The sequence below is a fragment of the Amblyomma maculatum genome, chromosome 5 (assembly GCF_055883805.1).
Source record: "Amblyomma maculatum isolate TAMU_Amacu chromosome 5, ASM5588380v1, whole genome shotgun sequence".
Taxonomy (NCBI): Eukaryota; Metazoa; Arthropoda; class Arachnida; order Ixodida; family Ixodidae; genus Amblyomma; species Amblyomma maculatum.
In genome coordinates, this window is record NC_139348.1 from 55,087,244 (window position 1) to 55,105,340 (window position 18,097).

General features: G+C 44.9%; 1 long non-coding RNA gene across 2 annotated transcripts in view; it reads left to right on the forward strand.

The window, feature by feature from the left end:
- Window positions 1-15,886, forward strand: part of LOC146188340 (uncharacterized) — an 18,681-nt gene extending 2,795 nt beyond the window's left edge. The window contains exons 3-5 of one of the 2 annotated variants that reach the window (XR_014707522.1): window positions 2,468-2,757; window positions 14,282-14,326; window positions 15,730-15,886. This is a non-coding gene — a long non-coding RNA (uncharacterized LOC146188340). The remainder of the gene's footprint in view (window positions 1-2,467; window positions 2,758-14,281; window positions 14,327-15,729) is intronic. The other variant, XR_014707521.1, reaches the window with a different exon arrangement.
- The last annotated feature ends 2,211 nt before the right edge of the window (window positions 15,887-18,097 follow it).

An 18,097-nucleotide genomic window follows, 5' to 3' on the forward strand; every position in this document is an offset into this window, starting at 1 on the left:
TTTGGAGCATTAGGACCTCTGTTATGCTTTTTTCATATCCTTTAGTTTCTGCTACCTCTTTTTCATTTCAGAAGTCAGTACATTATTTCAACTCTGTTGTTTTTCGAGTGAAGATCTCGGTAACACAAGCCAAAAAAGCTGGTTTTATTCCCAGTGCATTATTTTTATCCTCTCCGTGATGACATCACAGTGATAAGCAGCTTGCTGTCATGCTAGGGGGCATCACAGGTATGCTGCCTGTTGGCAACTGATGATGCACGCTCATGACGCAGCAAACTCTGTGACAAAACTTATATGCCGTGCATGCTTCTTGTGCCTGTTTATTGATATTTTCACAATATCTTGCTTATTTTCCTTGTTGAAAGTAATAAGAGTTTCATCAGCAAGTGATATGCTGTACTCATGCCTAATGGAATTGGAATTATGGCCCACTTGGCGATTCATAATTAGATGACAAAAGTGTGAGAGCAACAAGGGCATAAGAAGACTGAAAACAATGAGCGCAAAGATTAAACTGAGGTTTATGAATGCAGGTGTAGTGTGCCAATAAGAAAGATCTTTGGCATATATGCTGAAATATTAGATAAAATTAATTTGCAACCTTATGCAAAAAAGCAGCAACAGAATAAACAAACGATAAATTTTTGTCTATAGAGGCCACTGAAAAAATTCTGACATGTTTGTTTCCCGGAGACGTGCATTTTTTAAGCCTCAGTCAATTCTCTTTGCCCTTTAATTCTTTCACTGATCTTTGTGTTGCAGAGGCGGAGTAGACAGGGACAAATGCATGGACGAATGTGTAAAGTTTGAAGACAGCATGCTCTCAATGCCTTGAGGAAAAAATTCCGAGCACTTATTACTACATTAGTGAATCAGGAAGACTGTTTTATACCACAGACAGGTTTTGTTGCTCCTTTGAGTGCACGAGGTGCAGATGCAGTCATCCGATGGCTTTGTAAACTATATCATATTTCAATTTCCTAGTATTCTCTTTATTTTGTGTGTGTTAGTAAATACATGTTAGCATGTAATTTTTTTATTTGACTTTTTTTATTTGATCAGTGACATGTTTTAGGAGGCATGCTCACTTGGGCACAAAATCCTTCAAGGTGCTTTTTGCAGTCGTCTTGTTTTGTGGTTCAAATAGACCTGCACATTCCAAATTTGTCGAGATGAACTGCTGCTCTATTTGCTCCAACTATTCCAAACGGCTTTCCGTGCTCCAGAACTGCCAAAAACCAGCTGCCACAATAATATACTATTAGATTTAGTGGAGCATGTTTTTGTTCTGCAGTGGGCAGTAGTATTGACTACAAAAATGCAATCATCCAATTCTATTAAGTGAGAAGCGCAGCTGGCCAGTGGCACGCTGTGAGTTGAGTATCTGTCCTATAAGTGCCGCCATAGTCAAAACGATGGCAGCACACCGGTGGTGGAAATATAACACAATTGCATTATTGCTAATACGAATGAAGTTTTTCATAAAATAGAGAAGCATAGAGCATATTAAGTATTTGTTTGGAAGTAAATTTAAAACGACTCACAGTTGATTGCAAAAGAAAACACTGTGCATTGATATAGGACCCCCTTTCAGTTTTTTTAATCATTGGTGGAGAAAGAAGGGAGAACAGCAAGCGAAGCAGATCCCATTAACTACTGTGAGCCATTAGGAAGCTTGTCCGGCTGCAGAGAACTGCACTAGTTTTTCTAATATTTCTGTTGTGAAAATGAGCAGGTACTTTACCATCGAGCCTCTTATCAATAAATTATAAGCGTGTCAAGCCTTTGTTAGACAAAAGCATTAAGTGTTATGGGGCTGGTGCACCAAAAGTGCCGCCCGCTGGGGTGGCGCAGTGATTAAAGCGCTCGACTACTGTGCCCAATGATGTGGGATCGAATCCCGGCCTCGGTGGCCGCTTTTCAATGGAGGCGAAAAGCAAGGTGCCCATGTGCTGTGCGATGTCAATGCACGTTAATGAACCCCAGGTGGTCGAAATTTCCGGAGTCCTCCACTACGGCATCTCTCATAGCCTGAGTCGCTTTGGGATGTTAAACCCCACAAGCCGAACCAAGCCAGTCATAAAGCACGCAAGCATTCCATTTAATGCTCTTTTACAAATTGTTGCTCAGGTTAGCTGTATTATTTTAAGCATTGTACATGTTTTGGTCATTTGCATTTTCTTGTGAAAGATGCTTGCGTAGTTAGCAAAGCATTGAGCGTTAAATGCATAAGGATATGTTTCTTTTTTTGGGGGGGGGGAGGGGGGGAATATAAAAATGGCAATTATTAAAGGTGTTTGACCCTTGAAACATGTTCTTGTACATAAAAAAATGCTTCAAAACTTATTTTATTGCCCTGAAGCTGCTCAAGAACGATATTATTACTACAATTTTACTAAATAGCAGCTTGTTTATGAACCTTGTTTTATGGCATAAATACTGCTTGAAACCACCTTTTTCAATGCAGGCTCTTCTACTTTGAATCTTTGCTTCGCTGGAACTGCTTTTGACCCTTCTACCTTGTTGCTGCTCATCATCTCGGCAGCATAGCTTTCCAGCTACGTGTGGCTTTCAACAAGAAGGCTGAAGTAGCAGTGCATTCACTGAATCTGGCTTCATACCTTATTCCGGCCTGGCTACTACCACTTTGAAGCAGCACCTGAATCCTGCTTCACCTACACAAGCCATCACTGCCTTGGGATCGCCTGGGTCATGAAAATGCTGTGGATGCAACCTGCAATATCCCTTCTCACACAGGTTAGTTGCCTGCCTCAAATCTGTTGTGTTGGTGTCAGTGTTGTGCCCCCTTTTTCTAATTTCTACTGTAGGTTATCCATGGCTATCAACTTCATTGCTACAGTGGCCATGTCATATGTCTGAATGTTTTGTCATAAGGCATTGAACTAAAACTTGGAGAGAAACAAGTAGCTCACTTGAATTCCATCCATTCTGTCTGAAAAGCGTCAGTGCAGCTCAGGGTTGGCAGAGTTCATCATTCTGACCTCAAATTTCATGAATGCGTCTTGCACAAATAGTTATTGGAAATATACTTGGCTGTATATCTTTCCATGGGGATGCACCGGAAAGAGCTGAGCTAGGCAAACCAGCCAATTCAGTTTCTTTTTTTGTGTCCTAAGGAGAAACTTAGCAAAAGTCTCCTTGGAAATTCAGGCTTTCACTGATAAATACAAAAAGTTTATTTTCTTTTATTTTATAGATGTTAGTGATGTAAAGCTGTCGAAATCTTGGATCGTTTCTCTGTTTGCACCCCGCCGGGGTGGCATAGTGGTTACGGCGCTCGACTACTGTTCCCAAGGACGCGGGATCGATCCCGGCCTCGGCGGCAGCTTTTCGGTGGAGGCGAAAAGCAAGGCGCCCGTGTGCTGTGCGATGTCAGTGCACGTTAAAGAACCCCAGGTGGTCGAAATTTCCGGAGTCCTCCACTACGGCGTCTCTCATAGCCCGAGTTGCTTTGGGACGTTAAACCCCACAAACCAACCAACCAACCGTTTCTCTGTTTGCAGTAACTTAATACCAGATTTACTCATATGAGCTAATCCCCCACTTTTTGCATCAAGAATTTGTTTTAATTAAGCATAGGTTTTTCTTGTATTCGTTAGTCTTGTGATGTCACCATCACCAGTGCAAACCATGGCAGCATGCAAACATTCCGCACTGATAAAGTCTGTTTTCATCTTTTGCCTTGGGCTTCTGCATTGGTAGCATGTTCTTCGAATTTGGCAGAATGTTAGTGTGCAGTTTACCATGGGGCATTGAGATGAGCATAGCAGTTCTAATGTTATCACCAAAACACTGTTAAACTGTTACATAAAATTTTATTGAAAAAGCAGGACCTTCAGACCCTCAAAGGATTTGTCAAGCTTGAAATTGGGAATGAAAAAGCCTAACCCCTATCATGTCATAGCTGACAAACATTCGCAATGCACACGCATGACTGTCCAGCATGTTTCCTTAACCTCACGTAAAAAACATGCTTCTGAACTTATTTTAGCGCTGGTGTACATGTTTGCTGTATCTCACTGCATATGGCAGGCACTTTGGAACTGATGGTTGGGCAATTTGGTATGCCATTTCAAGAACAGGTGGGCTTAGACAAAGAGGACAAAGGGAAGGTACATACAGATGGGTGCTGACTTGCAACTGAAGTTTTACTGTTTGGAACATAGAATGAATAGGTCAGGCTCCAGACAACAAAAACAAATTAATCGCACTGATTCATGCACATAAACAGCTAACCAAAAGAAGATGAAACAGCATCATCACTTGGCTAACAATCCCAATTTTTGCTGATAATTCTAAGGACAGGTTGCCAGTATTTTGATCAGGTTTGCACAGTTTCAGTAACTTCTCTGGTTAGTTTATAGTATCTGAACGTACGATATCTGTGCCTTTGAATGGCACAGATGCTGTACTATTTTCGCAATTCTAACTCTAAAAAATAAAGAAAAGTTTGCATTCAAACCTAAACACCGTCTTTTTGGCAAGGAACAGCGCATAGACAAGGCTGCCAGTGCACTTGCTCTCTGAGTTGTTGAGCTGGAATCATTGAAGTCTCGAGAGGGAACAGAGTCTATGACACGATTTTCAGCTTCTTGCGTAGCTTCATTCTGACACTAAATGACAGCTGGTGTCGCAGAACGCCATAGTTGGCCAGCGTGATGTCACATGCATTTTGAACCTGCGGCCATTCGGTGGCGCTCAGCATGTTTCGCAGGCATTGCGAGAACATGTTGCTCAGTTCTGTGGCAACAGTTTGTTGGCCATGGCAGAATCCAGAATAAGTTTGAGAGGGCAGCCACAGCTTCATCATTAAGCGAACTTAATCACGTTTGCACGCAGCGGTGGCGTAGCGGTAGAACATCCGCCTCGCATGCAAGAGGACCGGGGTTAAAATCCCGGTGCAGTGCAATTCTCCACCGGATTAAAAAAAGAAAAAGAAATCCGCGTGTCGATGGAATTGCATAAACAGGTTTGGGGTGCGACCTGATGCCGGTGAACACCTTCGGCAACGCACTCCCTCACCAGAACAGGAGTTGGCCACCCTGGTTCAGTAATTGGCCGCAACCTCTCATGATAAGCTCCACAAAACCCCGGCCCTCAGTCACCAACGGCTGCGGAACAACTGACCACGGCGACGGTCAGACCTGTGACGCAGCAGGGGGTGCTAAGAATTCCTGGCTCCGCTGGACAGGCCGCCATTGGAAACTGATCCTGGCAAAGTTTAATGCTAGAACCCTAGCTAGTAAAGCTAGTTTAGCAGTGCTGTTAGAGGAACTAGAGGGTATGAAACGGGATGTCATAGGGCTTAGTGAGGTTAGGAGGCCGAATGAGGCATATACTGTACTGAAGGATGGGCATGTACTGTGTTATCGAGGTTTACCAGAGGGGCAACAACTAGGAGTAGGTTTCCTTGTCAATAAGCATATAGCGGGTAATATAGATGAATTCTACAGTATTAATGAGAGGGTGGCAGGCATCGTAATTAGGCTTAGTAAGTGGTATAAACTGAAGGTTGTACAGGCCTATGCACCTACATGTAGTTATGATGACCAGGCAGTTGAAAGCTTCTACGAAGATGTAGAATCGGCAATGCGAAAATTAAAGGCGCAGTATACTGTACTAATGGGTGACTTCACTGCCAAGGTAGGGAAAAAGCAGGCAGCAGACAAGGCAGTAGGTGACTATGGCATTGGTTCTGGGAATAGCAGGGGGGAGTTACTAGTTGAGCTTGCAGAGCGCAATAACTTACATATCATCAATACCTTCTTCGGCAAACGGAAGAACCGGAAATGGACATGGAAATGTCCTAATGGGGAGACTAAAAATGAAATAGACTTCATAATGTGTTCAACCCCCGCAAGATGTAGAGGTAATCGGGAAAGTGCGATGCAGTGACCACAGAATGGTGAGGTCCCGAATTAGTCTAAATCTGAAGAAGGAACGCAACAGATTACTAAGAAAGAAACCCATAAAAGAATTAGCGGTGAGTGGGAGGGCAGAAGAGTTCAGGATCTCGCTACAGAATAGGTATTCACCTCTAACCGAGGATGGCGACATTACCCTAGAAGCAAGGAACAATAACTTCAGAGATATCATTACTGAGTGCGCTGTAGAAGTAGGCGGTAGGATAGTTAGAGAGGATACCGGTAAGCTGTCTGAGGAGACGAAAGATTTGATTAAGAAACGCCAGAGTATGAAAGCTTCCAATCCAACAGACCGGATCGAATTGGCCGAGATATCAAAGCTAATCAATAAGCGCAAGGTGGCCGATATAAGGAAGTATAACATGGAGAAAATTGAGCATGCTGTGAAGAACGGGGGAAGCCTTAAAGCGGTAAAGAAGAAATTGGGCATAGGCAAAAACCAGATGTATGCGATAAGGGACAAAGCGGGCAACGTCATCACGAATATGGACAAGATAGTCAAAGTAGCCGAGGAGTGCTATACAGATCTCTACAGTAGCCAAAGTAGTCAGGACTGTAATGAGATTGGCGGTAGAGAAAAACAGTCAGACGTTCCACCAGTGGCAAAGGACGAGGTCAAAAAAGCACTAGAAACTATGAAAAGGGGGAAATCAGCTGGAGAAGATCAGATAACTACAGATTTGCTGAAGGACGGGGGGGGATATCGTGCTAGAAAAACTGGCCACCCTGTATACGCAGTGCCTGGTGTCATCGACGGTACCAGAACCATGGAAGAATGCAATTGCTTAGAAACACACACGAACGCCAGCAAAATACACACACATATGGCAGTCTTTTCACGAGTTCTCTGCCCGCGACCAGGGCGCTTCAAACGCGCACTTAACACCTCCACCGCCACTGTGATGCGTGACTTATTGGAACGCGTCACATCTCACACAACACCAGTGTGCGGCTGATGTCCGTGATCCCCCTCCGGCGCACCATGACAACACAAACTTAAAAATTTAAACAAAAGGGCCCTCGCTCCCTCTGAGCAATGCAGCTGGTGCACGCGCGTCGGCAGCGTGTCAGGCTAGGCGCGGGATGCCTCCGACCCCCTGCGGCGGAGGGCGGTCCGTCGGTTCAGCGTCACCCATACGAATGATCTCCAAAGTTGTGTCCCTTTTGAAAATTTGCTCTTTTCGCGTTCTACTCTTTTTCCACACACTGGACTTCATGCGTCGCTTGCAAAGATTCTGATCGAAGCTCCCCCTGTCTATGTTTCTTTCTGTCGAGCGGGATATGCGCTTCTTCCCTTGACGAGAATCTCTGTCACCCTTGTGACCAGTGCGCACGCAATCGTTTGAGGCCTGCCCCATTTCTGCCCGGCGCGACTGCCTTAGTGCCCGCGGCTCACGCGGATGACCAATGACTTGATCTCCCTGGTCAAGCAAAACTTCTGTAGCAGCCTCACCGTGAACGCACACGCTCGAGCTGTCCTCCGTTTCGCTCGACGCAACGCTACCAGTTAGCTCACGCATGAATCCATTGAATTCTGCAGCCCTGTCATGCGCGCAGTGCCCTCTTTCTGCACTGTCGCCATCGTCTGGCCCTGCTGTGATGACCGTTACAGCCACATCTGCCTCAGCACATATCTCACCGTCGTCACAATCCGCATCCCGATCTGTCATCCCTACGCGCACTACGGGTGTCGCTTCTACCAGCGCCGGATTTGTGACATTCTCGACAGCATCTCCCTCGGATGCCGGCGTGCTGTTCTGAGCATCGAGAAGCGCAGTGTCAACCGTATTTATGTCTGTTTCTTTTGTTTCGCCAGAACGCACCTCAAACACCTTAGTAACTGCCTCCTCCTTCTCAACCTCGGCCTCATTGCCGCCTTTCGATTCTGCCAGTCTGCGGTCCAAACTTTCCACTCTCTGACCTCCTTCGAGACTCTCCGCGATGCCCGCCCCTTTGTCTGGACTCACCGCTTGTTTCTTGCCGGCCGCCGCTGCCCTGACAGCTTCCTCGTACTGCAAATCCGCTGCTGCCAATTTCATTTCTGCAATTTTCAGTTTCAATTTTAACCGCGCCATCTCGTCGGCAAACGACAACCCCGAGCCTCCGCTGACGCCCCCTACCTTTGCGCCCGCCACCAGCTCCATCTGCCCATCTCCAGCACCCCGGCCCCATCCTTCCCCGCTACGGTCCCGCAAACTATGCCCCACAGTTGTCATAGTGCGCCGCGGAAGAGGGACCTACAAGACACCAACCTGTGTCGTGCTCTGAAGATAGCTTGGCCCGCTGGTCAGCGCCCGAGGTTCATGGCTCAGCCCTGGCTCCTTTGTTGTTCCGCCTCCGTCGAGTCCGTTGGCCGGTCCGCTTCAAATCGGAAGACCCTTGCCGACTGCGCCAGTTAAATATCAGGTTCTTTTCTTCTTCTTCTTTTCTTCAAATTTTCATTCCTCTCCCGATTAACCTTGACCGGAATTCACTCTAATTGCAGAATACATAATTTATTTACACTATATACAAATTGCAGCACAACTTCAATCAGGGTGCGGCCTCTCGTCACGGCACCCGAAACGAGTCTCCCATTTGCCGCGTCGCTCGGACGCTTCAAAGTCGTTCTCTCCCTCGAATTCCTCCTCGCCAGGCTCCTGGGGAATCCTCACTTCCCCCGTCGTTTCGCCGCGGCTGTGGCTGGTGAAGACGCCTTCCACCCCCGTTACAAATGTTGACCGCCAGCGCCCGTCGAATTCTCAGAAGCCGACTCGCTGGCTCGGCGCGGATGGTTGCAGGCAGATCGGATGTCTTCGGGAGCGACGCTCTTCTTCTGCTGGTCGTCCGTGCGGCGCCACCTCGCAGGCCGCCTCACAGGAGGAGGCGTCTGCCACGGCCGCTCCGTTTGCTTAGAAACACACACGAACGCCAGCAAAATACACACACATATGGCAGTCTTTTCACGAGTTCTCTGCCCGCGACCAGGGCGCTTCAAACGCGCACTTAACAGAGAGGATAACCGATGGTCGCTTAGGGTAACAAACTGGATTCTAAGGGAAGGAAAGCGTAGCAGGGGGCGGCAGAAAGTTAGGTGGGCGGATGAGATTAAGAATTCGAAGTTCGCAGGGGTCAAGTGGATGCAGCTAGCACAGAACTGGGTTAATTGGAGACATGCGGGAGAGGCCTTTGCCCTGCAGTGGGTATAGTCAGGCTGATGATGATGATGATGAATCACGTTTGCCAAATAAAATGTAATTTCTCATGCACATCTCGTCTAGATAACGGTGCGAAAATAAGGAAGTGGGTATACTTTCCAAATCTAAGCACCCCTCACTTATGGCATTGCGATCATGAAAAAAAAAAGGGAGGGGTGCTTACAATTGAGTGAATACAGTGTAAACTTTAAGTGCCTTTCAAGGCACACTGCACACTTTTGAAAAACATCTCAGCATCCACTATAGTGACTGAAAGTAAAGCTTGCCAGCTATACTTCCATCAAATGTAAGTGTTAAGCAGTCATGGAGATAAGCTAACAAGGGAGATTATTGAAGCTACACAAATCGCCTGGCCGAAAGACTGCATGTGTCAGCAGCCCTTCCTTAGCATTGTGAGCAAAATAATTACAATTTCTAGCTACAGGGAAGTGATAATGCTGTTTCATCTTTTGGTTGGTCATTTATGTGCTCGAATTAGTTTTTATTCTTTTTTTTTCCTTTTTGGTTTTTTCTTCACTGTTTTGAGGCTGACCTATTTATTCCACGTTCCAAGCAATGAAACTTCATTTGCAAGTCATTGCATGTAAGTCTTCATCTCAGGTATGCAGGTCTTGGAATTGAATGGCGGCGCAACACGGAAACGGACACAGACAAGAAGGGGACACCACATGCGCACACTACCAACTATTTATTAAACGGAAAGGTGGCATATTTATACGTCCATCTCAGGCATCAGACTCATCGCCACAGTCCGCTCTAAACCCAACACATGAACGCCGAGCAGCACCAACAGGAAATCAGACAAGATATTTCTAACCTCATTAGATAAACTATCAAAAACTATCAAAAACGGGGGAAAAAAAAAATTTTTTTTCTTCTTTTGCCCGATTTTAACAGCCATTCGAAGTCTTTCGATCTGATTGTTGAAATTAGCCTCAGCCATGTGAGCACAAGACTTAAGTAATGCGGACTCTAGGCGAAGTGAAGCAATCACCCTTTTTACAGTCTTAGAGTGTGCTGATTTGTACGGAAGCAGTTCCTTTTTGGCACGGGGGGAATAGAGCGTAGCGTAGCGGAGACCCTAGCGGAGACCCTGCTACAAAAAATGAAAGGGAAGAAGAAGAAATCCTATGCTAAGCCGGGATCAAGGCGACCACTAGTGGTCCCCTATATTCACCGAGTGGCACATAACCTGAAGAAGGTCGCCGGCCGGTACGATGTACCTGTCGTTTTCTCCACGCCCAAAAAGCTGAGCGGATTGTGCTCGAAAATCGGGCAGAAGAAGAAAGCCCTTTGCGAAAAGAGGCACGGCAAGCATTACTGTTCCTGTGCTGTCGGAGTGGTCTACGAAATCCCGCTGACGTGTGGAGGGGTCTATATAGGCCAGACGGGTCGCTGTATTAACGACAGAGCACGGGAGCATGAGAAATCGTTAGAAAATGGAGGCGGGTTAAATTTGTCTACCCATTGCAAAGAATGCAACTGTGAGCCATTGCTTAACGGTATAAGGATTCTGGGCAGGAGTCGCGATCAGGTGGCACGGGAAATTCTTGAAGACTTTATGATCAAAAAGAAGGGTAGCATTTGTGTTAGCAACTCGTCTGTATCCCTCCCTAGAAATGAAGTTTCATTCCTTGATAATTTTTTGTGACGGCATGCACTGTGCGACTTTACGCCCGGAATTTTTAATGGCCTTGTGATGTTTAGTTAGGCGGGTTGTTAATTTCGTCGCTCGTTTGATTCTGCATTTGCTACCAGTGCATTTTGTTGCGTTGTTTTAGGTTTGACCGCTGTTGTTTCTTTTGTTTTGACTCTGCTTTTGCTACAATCGTTTTTAGTTGCTTTTAGGTTCCTGACTGTTTTTGCTCCCCCTTTTTTGACTATGCCTTTGGTGTACGATTGTGTTTGAGTGCTTTTGCTTCATTTCTTTGACTCTCCTTGAGGTACGAATGTTGGTGTTGGTTGAGGTTTTTGACTGCTTTTGCTTCCTTTGTTTGACTCGGCTTTTGCTATGATCGTCTTTTGTTGTTGTTGGCCTAGTTGGTTTTTTTTTTTACTGCTTTTACTTCTTTTGTTTTGACTCTGCTTTTGCTACGATCGTCTTTTGTTGTTGGCTTAGGGTTCTGACTGCTTTTGCTTAACTGTTTTGACTCTGCTTTTGCTACGATTGTTTTATCGTTTTATTTTTTATTAGGGTTCGGGCTGGTCGCTTCTAATGTCTTACTCTGCTGTTTTCGGTCCACACTGCATTTGCTATGAGATATGGCCTGCCTTCCGTTTAAAAAAAAAAAAAAGTTTTTTTTTTTTTTTCGTTTTTGATAGTTTTTCTACTGAGGTTAGAAATATCTTGTCTGATTTCCTGTTGGTGCTGCTCGGCGTTCACGTGTTGGGTTTGGAGCGGACTGTGGCGATGAGTCTGATGCCTGAGATGGACGTATAAATATGCCCCCTTTCCGTTTAATAAATAGTTGGTAGTGTGCGCATGTGGTGTCCCCTTCTTGTCTGTGTCCGTTTCCGTGTTGCGCCGCCGTTCAATTCCATCATGCACCAACTCGCCCCCCAGGCCGTTATTCTGAAGGTCTTGGAAGTGGCAGTGAACACCTTTTAAAGTGAACAATGCCAAGCACTGGTGACAAGTTGTGGCTGCACATAGATCTGGACAACAAAAGGGAATTTTTTTAAATAACTGGAAGAATCAGATTGGAAATGAGTGTATTTGACAAGTGCTCTCAGATAATGAATAGTGTTATATGTGGGTCGAGGCCCCATCGGTAGCGTTGGCCTAGCTGCTCCGTGACTCGGCAGAAGGCCTCAGTGGTCCCGTCAACGACGAGGCGTCGGCTAACAAAGCAATGTTTAATACAACATCACATACGAACGGGCAAAGAAGCAGGCCCGGAGAGAAAACTGACACGCTTCCGAAACAGGTGTCTGACGTCGTCTCTGCGATGTCTCTGAAGTCTCTCTGTAGTCTCTCGCAGCGGAATCAGCCGCTGCTTTTTATACGCTCGTCAGTTCAGAGGGAAAGGGAGAAGTCATGTCCGAGCAAGCCCTGCTGACTCAGTCTCGGTGGCGCGACAGAAATCTCCACCTCCTCTTAACAGGAGAGGGCGACGCTCTCTCACTCGAGCATCAGGCTTGGCCAGCGTTTGCACACACTCACGCACACAAATTACAGATTGCACACAAATTACGGCACGTGTAAATTCGACACGCCGGATCACGTCAGCGTTGGGCGGTTGATTGCACGGTGCTGCAACGGGCGAAATGCTCGCTGCTTTGACTGATGTTACGCTGCGTCGGCTGTCGCACATGACAGAGGCAAATCGTAACAATGGCTGTATACCAACATCCCTCAAAAGAAAGTTTGTGGCAGCCATTTGTTACCGGCATTCACCTATGAAACAGAAACATGAAGGCTAACGAAAAAGATTCAACCTAAATTGAGTACAACATAGTGGACTGTGGAAAGGAAGATGACAGGCGTAACGTTGAGATAGGAATTGGGCAGTGTGGGCCAGACAGCACATGTTCTAGTTACAAGTGAGCAGAAATTGGCATGGGATGGGCATGCAATGCAAAGACAACTGTCACTAAGAGTAACTGAGCAGACTCCAAGAGGAGGCATACTTCGCAGGGGGCGACAAAGTTAGGTGGATGGATGAGATTAAAAAGTTTGTGGGGTCAAGTTGTGTGTAGCTAGCACAGGGCCAGATTAAATAGAGGAATATGGGAGAGGCATTCCCCCTGCAGTTGGTGTGATTATTGGTAGACCTAGATTGCTTCACATTGAAGCCACAGCCAAAGGCACTTGCTAATTGATCAGTGGTATAGTAAAGGATTTACTTACGAAACAGCCTTCCTTGCTATCTCAGTGTCTTATAACAGCAAAAAAAAAAAAGACAATGAATTTCAATGATACCTCAGCAGCAGAACTCACATACAAGAACCTCAATGAGTCAGTACTGCACCAGCAGCAACTGCTATACGGTTGTGATTAAAAACTTGCTTGAACTGCAGATCACAGTCAAAACTTACTGATATTGCAGTTATCACTCAGTGCAGTCTGCAATCATCAAGAAGTACAGTCGATGACCAATTTTTCTGAACTCTAGGAACTGCCCGAAAATTGGGGTAGTCTGAAAACTCAAATTTTGCAGAAAAAAGTTACTTTACACAAACTTCCGATTGCCACTATGGTGGAGGAAGTGGTAAGTAGAAGCTCAGTCTGATGCTTGACGGTCTCTCCACTCAACAGACACTGGGCGGCAAACTGGTGTTTGATGGCTGTGCTGCCATATCGGCACCTCGCATGCGAACATGTTGGCTTAGACAACGTCCTGATGCGAAGGTAAACCTGCCAGTATGAGTTCGCTGAACTGCCACTTTTTGAAGGTGCTTCACCTCATAGTCCTATGTCGTGCGGTGAAGCATCTCCAAAATGCTGCAGGTGTATTTGCAGCGGTGAGCCCATATTTCTGGCTTAAAATTTGCTTTATGCAATCACATTTTCAACCCCCTGTAAGTCTGAATTTATTGATGTTCTACAAAACATGTTATATAGAGGCTTGGCTATTGGCAATGGTGCCGCGGTGAATGCAAATGAAGTCTGAAAAATCAAAGAATCAATCATGCGTTTGAAATTTCGGGAGCTCATATACTCTGGAGCATGGGTACTGCCATGAGAAAGTCCGAACAATCAAGTATTTCTAAAAAGTTGTTTGAATTTTAGGTCGTTGACTACATTCATTTTTGACATACCCTTATCTAAGGGCTTCGTAAGGAAAAATATTTTGCCATGCTTTTCTGATGCTGGCACAGGGACCAACCATAGTGGCATGTTCAGGCAGTGCTCGCATTAGATGATGACACTAGTTTTGCTGAAGGTACATGTGAAGCAGGAAATGGATCATGCAAGGGTTACAGTGCTCTATTGATAAATACGTTGAGTAATGTCATTAACAGTCATGATGGCTTGTAAGCAAGTGCAAACATTGTGCTCTGTATAGGCATTTTATTGGGGCTGGCACTGCAGATGATGCGGTGGCTAAACTGTTTATGATGTCACCAGAGAATTTGAACATGCTGGTTGCTGTCAGTAGGAGGAAGTTCAGTCTCAATTTCAATTGCATATTTCAGGAAAAAGAATGCCTCTATGGAGCCCAGACTTGAAAATAAAATAAGGTGCGTTATTATCTGCTCAAATCCAAAACTGCAATATGTTGGATGATTGTCATGGCATCTTTAACTGATCTTATGGGGTGTGTGCTTTGGCACCTTGAGTGATACTTTATGCTATGCAGTAGTGAATGCACTTGTAAAATAAGATATCAATGTAAAACGAATCGAACGTTTGAAAAAGCATACAAGAAAGAGCAGTTCCTAAAAACTGATCAATGTCATAGAAGTAAAAACACATTTAACAACAACAAAGCTGAACAATTTGTATTGTTAAGGTATCATAAGTCGACACCATCCAAGACAAATTCTTAGCCTGTCAAGAATGGCATTGTGCAGTAGGCCAGAATGAAATGACTTCATGGTGATTGGAAGCGGATTGGTCAGCATGTGTTCACCCCAGCAATTGGCTCACAAATAGGAAACATTGAAAATAGCAATGCTGCAGCGTTAGCGTGCCTTGCAACATAGTTGTATGCATTATTGTTTTTTGTTTGATGTTTCGCTCTTTGGTATAACAAATTTCTTAATTTTGTTAAATTAAAGCAGGGTTGTATGTTTTAACATAATAGCAATAAAGGTATTATTCTCCAGAAAATCTGGCATCGGCATTCTGAGCAAGAAATCACAGGCACGTCTCTGGGATATGATAGCAGGCAGCTGATATGTCCAAACACTAATTGGTTGTAGGGTTGTATGATCTCAGGCTACCACGTGGCATGGACGGTTTGGCAAGAGCTGCCAACTGTGGCTTCTCATTTCAGATGGGAGGGCGAGAGGAATCAAAACCTCCAAGACCCTTCCATTTAGTTAGGCACATTACTCGAGGCCATGCAGGCACATTTATGCGGCTTGGTTTAGCAGAGCTTTTTATTTATTGGGTGATCTTTCAGATGACATAGTAGCTTATGACATAGTATGCTAGATTTGTAGTGAGATAATAGTGGCACAAATTAAGGTAGTGAATAAATGAGTGGCAAAGTGCATTTACGTGGGCGAGGGTCCACAAGTGGAGTGAGCCACAAGTCAGTAGATGTTTTGCTTAAAGGCTGCCTCCTTTTTTGTTTATTACAATTTGTGCCTTTTAAAACACTCAGTGAGGCTACATACCTGGTCAGCTGTTAGTGCATTCCATGACTGCACTCCTAATGGAGTGCACTCCACTTGCATTGTTTGCCTGTACGAAAGTGCACTTTCGAAATGGCACTCCCTATACTCGTGCACTTAAAAGGGGTATAATATTATGCTGCAGTCAAGAAACACAGAAAAGGCAAGGAGATATTCTTTGTCCTCATGCAGTGAATGGGGTGTGGGTCTCATTCCCTTCCTGAGTAGCCTTGGAGAGCTATGGAAAGTTGTTTAGGGTGAAGCGTGATAAGACTAATGTTGAAATTTGATTCTTTCTGCAGAGTTCGTTGCCCGGTTTTTCCAAGCTCGCCATTCACTGCATCAACTGACTGAAGCCTGCAAGTCAGCATGGGTGTATAAAGGCTGTTTCTTGGGAGCCAGCTGAGTTGGCAAGTGGGTGAAGAGCACGAAAAAATAAAATTGGTTGCATGACTTGAACTTCTTTGGCATATTTGTCTTCTCATTATAGCATATTTGCAACAGTGTACAAACATCAGCATCACGGCTCTTCGATACATTGTGCTGTTCAAATCTTCATTATCAGCCATATATTTTTTAACAGTAATCCGCCAAGATAGAGATCGTAATTTAATATTCCCATCATTGGCCTCAGATGCCATAGTAAACAATGATGCATGTACTCTTGCTGTATTCATGTTGCAAATCCGCAGAAGAGCTTTCAGAGAACTGCAATCCATGTGCTATCCTGCTGGTTTCTGGTGATCCAAAGATAGAAAATTTGTCCCTTAATATGTTAAATTTGTTTTTTGGGCCTCATAGTTGCTTGGTGCAATTGAGTGCTTGCTGCTACCTCTGAGGCCTCTGATCAATTTAGCTGGAACATAACTATTGTTTTATATAATATTTTAGTGGTGCAGTTCTGCTCTTATTGCATAAATATGCATGAAGTTAACCATCTTAAGAGTGAATTTGGCAATGTCTGGCAGGCCTTCAGGGCCAGCGTTACAGTTACCACTTTTTTATGGAATACAGACTTGGGCCTTCAATGCTGGTTGGCTTCTGCCAACTTGGTGTGTGCCCAACTGTGGGCCCGTAATCGGCCAAGCACGTTTGGCCGGCCAGGTGGCGTTAAGTCAGGCCTACGTGCTCGGGCCGAGAGCGATGGCCGGCTTCTGCCCAACTTATATCTGGCCAACTGTGGGCCGGAATGTTGCCAAGCACGTTTGGCCGACCAGGTTGGCATTCAGTTGAGTATGCATGCTTGGGCCAAGGATGCTGGCCGGCTTGTGCCCAACCTAGTACGTGGCCGACTGTGGGCCATTAACCTGCCGAGCACCATTGGCCATGCAGGTCGGCTGCCGACCTAAAACCAGTGAATGGCCATTGGTCGGCAGTCGGCCAATGCTGCCTGGGTATGCTATTTCGCTGCTAACGTAATGACGAGACTACTGCATTTGTTCCCAGCACTGTTTTAACTTGGTCTTACGTTCAAGGAAAAGCGAAATAGCTAAATCTGCTTTTGCCGCATCACGGGTTTTCTCCGTAATCTGCCGGCATTTAATTATTTCAAATAGTGAACTAACTTTAGTGCTTAGAACTGCAGAAGCTATGTCATTTATACGATATTTTTCACGGCTGACCAATGAAGTGGAAAACGTGAAGTCTGATAAAAAAGAAAAAAATTTCAAACATATAATGCAGATGTTTTGAAACCGCACGGGAGCTGCCGATACCTCTTATGAGTGAAACGCACACTTTTTAGTATTGTATTAAAAATGATTTATTTGCGGATCATGAGAATCAGGTGGAACAAACTGTACCCCGCGCTTGCAGCTTTGTTTGGGCAAACAAGCGCACATTCAACTGTCTTACGGAGCGGCTGCGTATGGCCTCGAGTACACCGACCACAGCAACGAGTGCCCCAGCCTCTCAAGGAGCGGCGCGTACGGGCGCATACGGCTCATAAAGAAACTCGTGGAGTTCTTCCAGTCTGGCCCGGGCGCGGAGAAGTTTCACGACTGCGACACAACCACGCCAGAGCCAAACTAAAATGAAGACAGCTCACTAGAATGAGGAGAGCATTGTTTTCTCTGTATATTATGATTTAATATGATATATTGTATTGCTGGTTTAATTAATCTAAGTTCCTTCAGTTTACAGAAATGCAGTGTTGATCATACTACACACCTCAAGGGCATTATAGTTCAGTGGTAAGTTAGTCATCTGAATTGCAGAAACTTAAGAAGTTTACAAAACAGTTATTGAAGATAACCAGACAGCTCAGCTAGTTATCGGAAATAATCGATATAGCTACAGGAATCGAATGGCTACAGGAACTAGTGATGTTAAAAGCACCGAGTCTCTGTTTGACATGTGTCTTGTGTTTGACCTTAGCCAGACAGTTCATTCACCCACATGTATAACTCCGACTGGGGAGTGTTCTAGATTTAGATTTTGTTCCAATGGCATACAGAACTCTAATACAAATATACATCATGGAATATCGGACCATAAGTTGATATATTTTATTTGCCTTTTTGCAAGATTTTCAAAACCTACCACAGAAAACTGATCGTCACTAAAAAAACTTAGTTATCGCTAACCACGTTAGCATTCTCCATTACTCAGAAGATTCCTTCTACACACTAAACGTGTTAGCATTCTCCATTACTCAGAAGATTCCTTCTA